At 45.2% G+C, this 13,338-nt stretch overlaps 1 protein-coding gene across 15 annotated transcripts in view; it reads left to right on the forward strand.

Annotated features, from left to right (window-relative positions):
- CACNA1A (calcium voltage-gated channel subunit alpha1 A) overlaps positions 1-13,338 on the forward strand; it is a 258,043-nt gene that overhangs the window by 81,592 nt on the left and 163,113 nt on the right. The gene's annotated exons all lie outside the window — the stretch shown is intronic.

Raw genomic sequence — 13,338 nt, forward strand, 5'->3', positions numbered from 1 at the left:
TAGGTGGCACGCGTGAACAGCAGGAGCTGCTTCCTCAGCTAAGCTTCCCTTCTCTTTGTGGTTTCCTCTGCCATCTTTCACCCATCTTTCTCTTCATAGCTCAGTTCTTATTTCCCTTTTGTTCTCCTCCTCCTCTTCTTCTATTCCCCCACATTTGTCTTCTTTTCCTTTCCCATCTCCTCCTCTGGGGAAATGAGCCATTTTACTACATGAGCCAGCTGTTACCTCTCTGTCCTCATGGGCCCATGTCCTCTACAGGCTGTGAGATGTAGTGTCAATCCTCTCAAAGTATTTGCTGGATAGAGAGAGAGACAAACAGAGCGAGAGAAAAAAGAGAGAAAGAGAAATGTCCTCTACCCTGGGTTCCTTCTGTGCCTGGGACTCAGCGCAACCTGTGGTTCAGTCATGTTCAGGACTATTTTCTGTTGAGAATCTTTCACATTTCCCAAGGAAGGACAACCTATATTACTGCTCTGCATATCTCTCTTTGTTGCACATGAAATGGGATCAGACCTGCTTGCGGGTTTCAAAGATGACATGCAAGATGATAGCAGGTAATGGCCAAGGGTGTTGGGATGAAAAACCCAAGCTTTACAGTCCCAGAATACCACAATGCAATGTGAAGCTTTCTTCCCTCTGGACACAAGAACTGATGCCCTGATCCCAGAGTTTTCTCTTGCACTCAGGGTACCTTGGTTGTTTTCAAAAGTGTAGTTTAACTTGACTTTTGCATTTCCTGCATCTGAGCTTTTAACGTAAAACTTAACATGGGACAAGTCTTTTAAATGTTTTTCTTCCACTTTCAATTCAACATTCAAAATGGTCACAGGTGGCACCACTCTTGACCAAATATCGTTCTTGAGCATCCCTTAAGGATATGCTGGATTTTAACAGCAATGTGGCATAAGAAAGTAGCTGCTGTCCTTTCTTATCCTGAGAGGGGCAGCTAGAGAATATGGAAGAAGAGGGCCACAAGACAGAAAAACCAAGGTGTAACACGAAGGTTGTTGTTTAGGGCACCCCATGCTTAATCTGGGAAGCAGGGACTCCAGGGGGCTCGGAGAGTATCATTCCGCTTTCTTCTGACAAATGCTCTGCTGTTTGGAGCTGCGCTGCTGTAATCATTGCTGAGCCAGCCTTCTGCCCGGAGCCATACAATTGCAGTAATGCCTTGGCTGGAACAGCCTGTCTGCCATGTTCCCAATCCTGCTTGCTCATGTGCTGAATAATGTGTGTGAAGAGCTGGCTGCCCCTCTGGTTTTGCTTGGCCAGAAAGGCTCAAAACTGCAGGATCAGAGTGAAGCAAGAAATTACTTTTTGGGTGGTTCTCTTCATATGTGTGTGCAAAATTGTCCCAGTTGTGAACAGGCTTGTGATAAACAGTCCCAGGGAAGGTATGCTGTGCCACAGTAGCATAGCCACGCCTCACATATAGGGATTAGGAAAAGGGTTTTAGAGGCATTACTGCCAGCATCTCGATCTCAGGTGACCTGCTCACCACCTGAGCTTTGGGAGCCACCGCATGCTAAGAGACGGAGCATGTGCTAGGTTGCAGGGGTTGAGCAATTTGTTTCCCAGTTGCTTTACCCATACCCACTCGCCCCATCTTTCCCACTGCCAAACTTCCAAGCTCCAGAGTGAGTAGGGCTTCCGAGTATTGCTTCCATTGCTTTGGAAGGTTATGATGGGTGGAGGAAACCAGAAGTGCTCCTTGCTTTTTACTCAGTATCTGCCTAAAAGCCTGTGGCAAGGCCTAGTCACTTTACAGAACTGGTGTTTTCCATTTTGTAAGGGTAGCCTCATAAGCAACTAATCCATTTTCTGCCTCAAGTAAGGACTACTGAGATCTGCCTCTGATGTTGAGAAGTAAAGGGAGGGAGTGTGGACTGAATAGATGGGGAAAGCAGCAACCCTGGGGGTTTGTTTTTGGGAAAATCAGAGGCATGTGGTATGGTGAAACTCCTAGGCTGTGTTGCTACTTGAGCTTTTATTGATTTTATGGCTGGGCCCTGTATATAATTTTATCTGATGCTGTTTTTACTGCATGTTATTTATTCTAATGTTGCATTGCTTTTAGTATTTTTATTGCAAGCCGTCTTCTGAGGGCATGCCCTCAAATGACAGGGTGGAAATGACAAAACAGAGGGTGTGTGGTCTGGTCTGGATAAGATGGTGCTAAGCCCCGTTGCCTTGAAAAGCAAGGTTGGCATGGACAGTGCTATAGCCAGGTTGTCTGGCTTCCATGTGATCAAGATGTGGATTCTTTCTTTTCTAAAAGTCAGTAGGGCTGCTCTGTCCTTTTAGGAAGGTTGACATACACATGTGTAGGATTTATGGAAACAGATAGCCCCTAAAAAGTGCTCCTGTTTCTGAAGCCTCTAGTGCAGATCACAGAACCACCACATTCTTGGCTGCTGTCCCTCCCTGAAAGCGGTTCTTGTGCAGGAAACTGAACCCCTGCCCAATTGCTGTCAGGGGGCCTAAAACTTCCATTTCAGCAGGATCTGTGCAGAGAGAGGAAAAGGGAAGATGTGGCGCTAGCACTGCACATTTCAGCTCTCTGCTTTCCTCTGTGAATGGTGGGAGGGGGAAAGAGGGCAGACAGTAGCGAAGAACTATTAGTTGAGGCTTCAGATGGGAAACAGGCTTGTGGTTAGTGTGAAGGTCCATGTTTTGAAACTCACTTGGCTTTAGTCAGACTTACACCCCAACATTGCTCCAGAGTGGGACAAATAATCATTGGTCTACCAGCAGTAATAACAATACATTCTACAGAGGAAGTCTATTATGAAACCGCAGTAATGGAATATCCCATTGTCTGTGGTTTCTTTTCCAGCTTCCAGCAACCTTGGGTTTTAAAGGCAGTCTGAACTGAATGATGCTTCCTCTGAATTACTTCTCCAACAGCTACTGGTATTCCTACTCCCCATACTTTTGTGTAGAACAGGTGACAAAAATGTTTTGGGTCCTGTGAGCACTTTTGCTAACCAGATAAACTTTTGTGGGTAGCACACACACTCCACAACCAAGTCCACTTTGGAACCTATTATGTTGGCTGCAACAGAATGCTTCTTTAAAGCCTCATTTCAGTGGGGTAGAAATATACACGTATGAATTAAGCTGTGTCCTAGGAGCCTGCTGCCCATTTCAGTGGTAGCTGATTTAATCCTCATTTTATGTTTTATGTGGAGTCTGCGGCCCAAGCATGCCAGTGATAAATAATGTATTCCCATTTCTGGCTTCTTGTTCCCCATTTTTTGAAACTCATCCAAATCCCACAGAGGATGAGATGTGCCTGAGTTTTGAACTGGCTGTCTATGTGCTTCCAGGCTCGGTTCAAGGTTTTGATGTTGATGTGCAAGCCCTAACAAAAGAGAAAGATTGAATTCCAGTGGCTTGAAGGATCGCCTCTCTGTGTATCATCTTTTGTCCTGGGCTTTGAGATCTGCAGAGGAGACTCCGCTCATGGTCCCACCTATGTCTCAGGACAGGGCGCCACACCTCAGGAGTCCCCCTGACCCTTGAGCTCCTCTTGGCACTTTTCATTCTAAGCTCCCATCAGCAGTTAAAAACGTGTCTCTTCGCTTTGGAACATACTGGTATGCATTGTTTTTGCGGGATTTTATGCTTTTTTGCAAATTTCGTTATATACCATCCTGATATTTTATATGTGGGGAAGTCTATAATTTATTTATTTATTGTAACTGAATATGTTGGTCTGCACCTTAGACTGTGCCCTAGAATGCAGCTGCGTTGTGATTTTTGAACCAAATCATGCTTTGTCTTTAATGTGGTTGTAGTTTACTGATGTATTTTGAGGTTGTGTTTCATGTTTTAATGTTATATGTATTGTAAACTACCCTGTGGTTTTTAATGAAGGGTGGTCTAAAAATAAAGAAATAATAATAGTGTAGGAATTGACTTGCTGGATCAAACTAAAGGCCCATGTCATAAGTAATCCAGCATTCTGTTTCCATCACTGCCCAAACAAGCAATGTGTCCTACCCATTGCCCGACAGCATGTAGTGCTTTCAGATCTGCTGCCTCTGAATGTGGAGGTTCTTTTTAGACATCATGGCTAATAGCCGCTGATAGACACATCTCCATGAATTTGTCAGATTCGCCTTCAGCATCTTCCTTGTGCCACTTGGTTTGTGCCAACTGGGATTCAGAGCCTATTTGCTCATGCAACAATGTGACCCTCTTCTCCACAGTCTTTTAAAGACATGGGCTCAGACTGAGCAGCATTTCAGAGAGAGGGGAGGGGGGAGAAGGAGAGAGGGAGAGGGAGCTGTTTTGCAGCGAGATGCTGTAGGGTCCTGCTATATTGATTAAGCTCCTGGGACCGCTGCCAGTTGCCTCTAGGATTAAATCGATACAGTTTGCAAAAGGAAAAGCTTCTCCTTGCTGGAGACATAAAATATTGGAGTTTATTTTTTAAATGATAAAACTTACAGGCGGGGTGAATGCTCCCACTACTCTGCCAGGGATGAAGGATAATTGGGGCTTTGAGAAAGGGGAATGGGGTGCCTCAGCAACGTGACTATAATGTTAAGTGCTTCAAAGGGTTAAATAGCCAGGTTGCAGAGCTACAGGGCACACACAGGAAGAGAGTCTAATTTCAGTCTGAATAATAGCTATATTGGCATGCCAAGAATGATATACAAGTGTTGCCCATTATATGGGAAGGGCAGATTTCTAAGGTATCTTGTCAGACTGGTGATAATAAAATTATTCTGTGCCAGCATCTGCAACAGTACAACTTGCTGCTAACTTCGATCTCTTCCTCCCAGTGAACTGAATATTGTTGAATTAGCTTTTGTTCCTGCTGCTTGAGCATCTTTTTGGAATTTGTTTTGTTTTTACGGGTCTTAGGGGAACTTAACTTAGGTAATGATGATGTATATGCATGGAATCTGTTGCAACTCAAACTGTGGGCCAATTTACATGGTACTTTGCCACTGAGGATTTGCAGAAGCAGAAGTCTTGGGGGCGGGGATGTGAAGTGTTAACACATAGATCATCATGTGTATTCTACAGTACATTGATACACTCCTGGGTGGGATTTCTGCGGCATTTTGCAGGGTTTCCCTTTCCTTTTCTGAATATGCAAAGCCATGAGTTGATTTCAAATCTAGAACAAAGTGATATGTGAATTAGCTCTAATATTGTGATCTTGTGCTTTGCAATCGCGTGAGAGCCTCACAGAAAGAGTGTGTGATCTTCTGTCTAATGTAACAACAGAAATGTGCAGGTTCTTTGCTCAGTGGTGCCATTTGCATTTTTTGCTATGTATGTAGGGAATACACAGCTGCAGAAATTCCATTACAGTTCCAGCTGGGAAGTATGGGGTAATGGTACCTTCGCATATAGTACACATGTGTATTAGAATGACATGCTGGCATTCTTAAGCTTGTTCTTTAGAAGTGTATCCAGGGTTCTACCCTCTTTGACTTTCCTAGTTGTGCACACACCACTGAATGCCATTGGATTGCTGTAATTATATAATTAAAATTTATTTATCCATTGAGTGGGCTCAGAGTTCACATGCAGTCTTTTAGTACTCCTTACAACAACTCAGTAAGGTAGGCCAATGTTATTATGTATGCTGGAGGGGGCATTGAAAAATAGCCTTTTGCCTGCAGCCCCTTTGTGAATTTATGGCTGCAGTGAGATTTGAGCTAAGAACTTCATAGTTGACAGCTCATACTCTTAGCACTCCATCCATCAGCATAGAGATGCAGTCAGCTTGACCTAGTAAAATGTATTTTTTTAAAAAACTTGTACATGGGAGGTATGGATTCAAATCTCAGATCAATATGGCTTGATTTGTGTTTAATTGTTATCATACTACTTCCATCCAACATTTGTAAAATGAGAATAGCAGTAGCCAGCTTCACAGGGTTGTTGCAGAGATGAATCAGATAAGACCAAAGCAGTGTTTGCTAAAAGAGCTATATAAATGATTAATAATAACTTCCCAATGGTTTTAAATTAAATCAAAATATTTGCCATTTGTGTGCTGCAATAGTTTGTTGCAAATTGCAACACGCAAATAAGACAGGGCCCTATTTGCAGACTTTTAACCCATAGTGGGGGGTTTTTTCATTGTGAGGAGGGGTCCTTATATATCTGCTCACCAACATGGGTCCTCTGTCTTCTGCCCGGCCATTTTTTCTCTAGCTGTAACTGAGGCTCTTTTTCTGTGGTGTAGCTCCCAGCCAAGAGTCAAGTGTCATCCTGGTGGTTTGGCCTACAAACGCTCCCATGCAAAGCTAAGAGAGACCATGCAAACTCTTTCTTGCAAGGTCGCAGTTTGAGCGGAGGTGACTGCCTTGGTGAGGAGCTGGCCAGCGTGCTGAAAATAGGTTCGGCACCAAGGAACTGCCCTTGCTACACAGCCATTTCTCGACTCTGCTGCCTGTGGGAACAGAGACTAGGCTGCTGCTATTGCTTCCTTTCCTTTCTTTTCTTGCTTGGCCAGGAATGGATTTTTTCCTCCACAAGTAGAAAGAGAAAGAAGCAGGTTTTTTTATGAATTGGTCCCACCCTGCTCTAATGAACAGCCTTGCTGCCTTCTGGACCTGGGCACAAAAACTCCCTATTGTAATCCAGTTAGGGCAGGCCTGCTCTACAGTTTCTTGCACACCCAATTTAATGGTTTAGTGTTGAAACATAAATGTGCAGGGCAGGGTGGGGTGGGGGTGGGGAAGAATTGCTAAAAAGCAGGTCTGGCATGGTAAAACCGTGTGCCGGCGTCACTTAATAGGCCACAGAGACGGCACTACCTATGCTGATGGTTTCTAGATAATGTCCTCTACCAAAGCTAGTTTATCTGTGTCCATAGATTGGATGGTTGATTCAGAGGCTATCTTTTACTCCTAGGGCACTTTTACACACAAAAGACAAAAACTGGTTTGCCTCAACAGCATGCAGTTGTGGCTCCATGGCAAGTGTGCCACTGTTATAACAAGCACAAGTTTGCTGCATTAAAGATTTCCATATTAGACATATATCTAGAAACATGATGTGTAAAGAATTCAGGCCTAGAGGCATGGTGTTCCTCCAAGATGGACGTCCTGGTTATTTCTCTGTCATAATTCAAACAAAATTAATCCCTTTGTGTCAAAAGGTTAGGTACAGATAGTTTACTTCATGTGTTTATGTGTAGGTGTGGGTGTTTCAGATGATAATCACTGTATAAAGATGGCTGGTTGAAGTGACTGAGGAAGCTAAGGGTGGTGGTTGTTTTTGCAAGATGCAGGATTGTTTATACACAGAGTTTCAGAGCTTGAAGGAAAAGGCTCCGGAGTTCTGTACCCAGTTTGGCAAGGGAGCGGGAAGTAATCATTTATTGGCATCAGATCCTGGGGAAGGGAAGAGTGGCAATGGCCCATTGCCTTCTCATTTTGGAGAACCCTTTCTAAATCACACACTTAGAAACAAAAGATGCTTTTGTCAGTGTCCTGACCTGCTAGTTTTCCATGTGGAACACACAGTTTTGTGTGGTGAAACATTCAGTTGTGTGAGTCCCCCACCCCCAGACTCTGAAGTGAACAGTCCAGGCATAGTTTCTGTTCACATTAGTGGCTTGAAATGCAGCGAGATCTTCCCCCACCCCAGCTGCAGTTCAGGCTGCATTTGCACGGTGCTGTTCATATCCGAGAGGGGTTGTGGATGTTGCCACCTGATGTGCATGGCATTTTGGGTTTCCTTGCCCCTGCAAAACACACAAACCTAGAACTTATTCCTTATGCCAGTGTGTGCCGTGGCACCCTGGGGTGCCCTGAATGATGGTCAGGGGTGCTGCAGGCATCACTGGCCTCCATCCCTCTTCCCTTCCATCTCTCCTCTGCCTCCCAAAAGCTTGCACAGCTGTTTGTTGCAGCAGCCCTGGCTACAAGCTACCCAGGCAAATGGTGCCTCTAGGGCTGGCCAGGGGGTGCTGGTTGCCAGGAGCTGAGGTGGCTCAGAGACCGGGGGTGGCTGTGGCGATGCCTGGAGGACTCCCAAGGAGAGGAAAGAGAAGAGGAAGCTGAGGGAACCCTCCACAAGGGAGGGGTGAGGGGCTGCCAGCTCTGCAGGCAAGGGGTGACATATCTGGGCTCCTGCGTCCCACAGAAAGAATGTAGTTGGTCAAGGGAGCCTTGGACTCAAAAAGGTTGGAAACCTCTGCTTTTATGCTGTCACTTGTGTATTTGCAACAGCTGTTAGATTGTGTTCACACTTCCATTTACTCCTCATCTACTGCTCTATTCAGATTGAAGCAGGTTTAAGGGAGGGACACAGCAATATATTGTCAAGAAACTACAGGATCGAGATGGAGTGTGGCTCACATCTTATGAATGTGGCTTCAAAAATGAGCACTGGGCATGCACTGGATGCAGAGCAAGCAGTAATGTGAACATCCCCAGACTTACCATATTTGAGAACTAGAAATATGTGTGAGAAGCAGAGGAGGATGCCTGGAGTTTCAAGAGTGAACTGAAGAAAAAAGAGTGGGGACATAAAAGTGAAGTATATTGTTGCGCATATTATGTGAATTAGTTCAGGGTTGGATTTTGGTAATATGGCACCCTGAGCTAGGGACAAAATTTGGCACCCCCACCTAAATATTTCTTATTTTCACAATAATTCCTTTTGGTATAGTTGCTTTTTAAAAAATAGATCTTCTCAGTAGGCACCTGTATACAGTGGTACCTCAGGTTAAGAACTTAATTCGTTCTGGAGGTCCATTCTTAACCTGAAACTGTTCTTAACCTGAGGTACCACTTTAGCTAATGGGGCATCCTGCTGCCGCTGCGCCGCCGCCACACGATTTCTGTTCTCATCCTGAAGCAAAGTTCTTAACCCGAGGTACTATTTCTGGGTTAGCGGAGTCTGTAACCTGAAGCGTCTGTAACCCGAGGTACCACTGTAGTAGTAGTTGTTGTTGTTTGCACTCGCTTGGCTAGCCATAAATCCAGGGCTGATTAGTTACCACCTAGCACACTTGAAGGATCATGCCCAAATGTAGGAAAGGATGGATTCCTCCCTCCCTTTTATTTCAGTGTACAGTGGTACTTCGGGTTACATAGGCTTCAGGTTACAGCGCAGCAGCAGCAGGAGGCCCCATTAGCTAAAGTGGTGCTTCAGGTTAATAACAGACCTCCAAAATGAATTCAGTTCTTAACCCGAGAATAGCCAGGTGTGTCATCAGCATCAGTACAAAACTGGGTGGTATTTATTCCTTAATTTTAAAAGAGGGGGCGGTGGTGGTGATCTTATAAATGCAGACCTGGAACATATGGTCGTTGGATGGTCATAGGAAGGAAACTGCATCTTGTGTACTTGGGCAGGAACCCAAGCTATCCACCCCCTCCCCCCTCGCCCCTTTTTGAGCCTGGCTCTGGATCACGGAGTCGCCCTCGGGACTCAGAAACCACGGAGCCTGGCTTGGCGCGCCTGCGAGCTCGTGGAGCTGAGCTGCCTTTTTCCAGAGGCCTCTTCCTCGCCCTCTTTTTCCGCTCAAGGAGCTGGCTGGTGTTCTCGCCTCGCCTTCCCCTCGCGTCCCCGGCTCACTCTCCCTCCTCCCCCCGCATCTCTCTCCTCCACCGGATCCGCTGATTCAGGCATCTTTCCGCGCAAGCCAATCAATGGGCAGGAAGGGCCTGCAGCGGGCTCCGTGGCTCAGCAGCTGACGGTGCTGTGCTGCTGCGAGGCAGGCGGCGCGCACTGCAGTCTTAGATCCTCCTGCCCACCTACCCACCCCAAGAACTGGGCCGGTCCCAGCGGCACGTTTCAGCGCCTGCCTCCGCTGCTCCACTTTTTAAAGCAAGCTCGTTCGCTGGCTGCTGCGAGCTGCGAGCTCTTTTCCTTTTGACCCTTTCAGCGCCGAGTCGTAGTGATCCAGCAGGGAGAGGGAAGGGAGGAGGCGCATTGGTTTGCAGGAGCAAAGCAAGGAGAATGGGGGGGGGGGCAGACATCAGGGGCTTGAACTCTGACTGGAGGACGAGGAGGGAGGCAGTCTCCGTCCGGAGCATCAGCAGAGGTTTCAGTTCCTGGCTCAAGTACGGGGATATGTTCAAGAAAGGGCTCAGATGCAGATCTGTTTGCATTCCAGCCCCTTGCTATGGAAGCTGTGCCTTGTATGTGTAGCAGCTGGTTCTGGTGTCTCTTGAAAGTTGGGATCTCTATACAAAGGGTGCTTCCGGATGACCTGTTTGTTGAGAATTCATCCTGATTTGCTCATTTGCAGGGAGATGAGGCAGCACTGGCTATTTAATAAACATTCTTTCTGATTTGTTTCTGGGGAGATTAGATGATGTTGAATCACATCAAGGGGTAGCCCACACATTCCTTTATATTTTCCTGTTTCTTTCTTTTTAAAACAACTATAATTACGCAGCCTGAATTTGCCAGTATGTGGTCGAATCACATAAAAAATAGGGATGGTCTAGATGATCCCATAATCAGAGGCACTCTTCTCCAAGCGGTGTGTGTGTGTGTGTAAGCTACACCTAGATCTGGCAGGCTGAAGTCCTAGGGCCTAACACCAGTTTCTAGAATAGATATAGTTACAGGTAGGTAGCCGTGTTGGTCTGCCGTAGTCGAAACAAAATTTTAAAATTCCTTCCAGTAGCACCATAGAGACCAACTAAGTTTCTTATTGGTATGAGCTTTCGTGTGCATGCACACTTCTTCAGATACACTGAAACAGAAGTCACCAGACCCTTATATATAGTGAGAGGGTGGGGAGGGGTATTACTCAGAAGGGTGGTGGGAATGGGTGATTGGCTGATAGGGGTGGTAAAGCTGTTGATGACTGTTAATGACTGCTGGTCTTACAGTTTTGGTTTTTCCTCCATTTCCTCCAATAATTCAAACTTTCGTTTCCTTTGGAATTCATGATAATTTGGTCACTTGATGCAGATTAATCAGCATCTTGGAAAACCTTTCAAAAACACCTTTGGAAAAAAATTAAGAGAGGATTGTCTGAAATTCCAAGATCTGGTATTTTAAATCCTAGAAGGGAATGAACTGTGTTAAATTCCAAACTGTTTAGTGTTAAGTTGGCCAATGTCGGTTGTTGTTTAAGAATGTGTGAGGTGTGCAGACCATCCATTTAAGCTTTTCTAAGTGTGTCAGTAAGATCCTACCCTGTCAAAGACTAAATAAGACCCATAAATAGAACCACACCTTTGTGCTCTTGTGCCCAAGGTCAGCATTCTTTTCAGTAGGTGCTGATTACAAACAATAAGCTGTGCGTGTGTTTAAAGATTTGGGAAAGATTTCTTAGGGTGAGGCATTTATTAAGAGCTTTTATTGTGCTTCCTGTTTATATTCCATAATAACCAGAGATTTAGTTGCTCATGCTCCTGAAGAATAATCACTTGTGGTCTGAAACACAAGTGGAACAATTGACTCTCCTGCTTTCCCTAATAGATGCTTTTGGCGCAGTGCTGGTAGTGATCAGTTAGCACTTAGTGCAGCTACCTTTCCCATCATTACACCTCCACAAAAGCTCAAGTGGTTCATGCAACACTTTCTATATGACTGGGCTTGTGTGTCAGGTCCTGAGCATCAGGTCTCCATGGAGAAAGATGAGCAGATGCTTCCTGGCAGGTGTGTTTCCAGATTTCCTATAGATTCCCTGCCCCGAAGCTCCCACACGGAGCCTCACCTCAGCAGGTGGAACAGTGGGTGCAAGAATCAACCACTTCACACAGGTAAGCCAATGAGGAGCCTATTGTTGGAGGATGAGAGATGGTATATGCCGCATAATAGTACCTGCTTCCCATCCAGCGAATCTCCACTACCATGAACGTGAACTGGGAAACCCATGCACACAACAAAAACAAATTCCAGGTAATATATTGCCACAAGCATGGGGAAGAAATGAAAATGGCCACAAGAAAAGGGCACAAAGTGCTCCAGCTGCAGGCCAGCCACTCACATAGGAACATAGGAATCCACCTTATACCAAGACAAACCATTATTCTGTCTAGCTCAGTACTTAGTACTCAGCCATGCCTCTCTAGGGTTTCAAACGGGGCTCTCTCAACCCTGCATGAAGATGCCAGTGTACTTGGTAGACATGTTTGCTGTGTGTTCACCAGTGTGTCCTGGCTAAGACTATAAAGTCTGTTTTACTATTAAGTAGAGTGAAGCAGCCATGTTGGGGGCTGGAGAACAACTACAAGGCATCGGAGGACAGAGCTATGTGTCCTGCAACCTGCCCTGTTTCTCCTAAGTTATCCTGCTGTCCTCAGGTGTGGTGTAAAGGATGCTGTCTCTCTGCAAGTGCTGAAGGAACCTGTTGAAAGGGTGGTCATCTTGTCCTTCACTTCAGTCAGAAAAATATATTGGGTGAGCCCTGTGAACTAGAGATGCATGCCCAGTGGGCACATGGTGAGCAATGCACAATAGAGCTGTGAATTGGTGCGGCTCGAAGGATGAGTGGATGCTTCTCATTCCATTTTGTTTGTTATTGAGTTCAAATATGCACAGATTAAACATCTGCACACAGCTGGCTCTCAAGAAAATCCTGATCTGTATCTGCAAAAGCTAAGACAGGAGCTCTTTACTCACAGCAAAAGCAGGAGTCTGGGAGTCCTGTTTCCAGCTCTCTTGCTGCAGAGCTCTTGAATGGCACAGGGCCAATGGCTTGGCTCCTCTGTGAAACAGTGACAGCGTCACTGACCCTCCTAATATTCCTCTAAACGATGTTTAAAGAGGGTTCAAGTCAAGTATGAATAATCTAGACTCACAACTGCAAAATTCACACTCCATGTAACTGTGAGGATAGCCAACTGCAAGTCACTGAAGCCCTCTTATCTTTATGGCTTTTAATTGGGAGCTCTTATTTTTGAGATATCTATGCATTTCTTTAATAGATGCTCATAAACACACAGAGCGAGGAGATGGAGCATCAAGGAAATTGTACAGCCAGGCACTCCTGTTCCTATTTAAGTGAATTAGATCCAAACGTAACACCATTACACTTGTACACATGGTTGCTTGACTCATGGAGTAAATTACTCCAGATAATGTGCTTTTTATCATTCAGAATTCAATATATCCCTATCAACTCTAAATATTGGTATAAATTAATGTTCTGAACACAAAAGAAAGGAGGAGTTTAAAAGGTTACTGCAAGATAAAGTATTATATGAAGAAGCTTGTGTAATGGGTAAATGATAAAACAGGGCGTAGTAAGGGACAGTCTTGTAGGGCTGCTTTCTTTTTCTAGCCTCTGTTTCTGGCCTCTGTTCTGTTAATGTGAATACACAATGTTAATCTCTGCATGGCCTGCAACTGGCATTCACTGAAAAACCTTGGTGGATTTTGGAGTAGATG

This window comes from Podarcis pityusensis, assembly GCF_964106645.2.
Source record: "Podarcis pityusensis genome assembly, chromosome: 2".
NCBI classification, from domain to species: Eukaryota; Metazoa; Chordata; class Lepidosauria; order Squamata; family Lacertidae; genus Podarcis; species Podarcis pityusensis.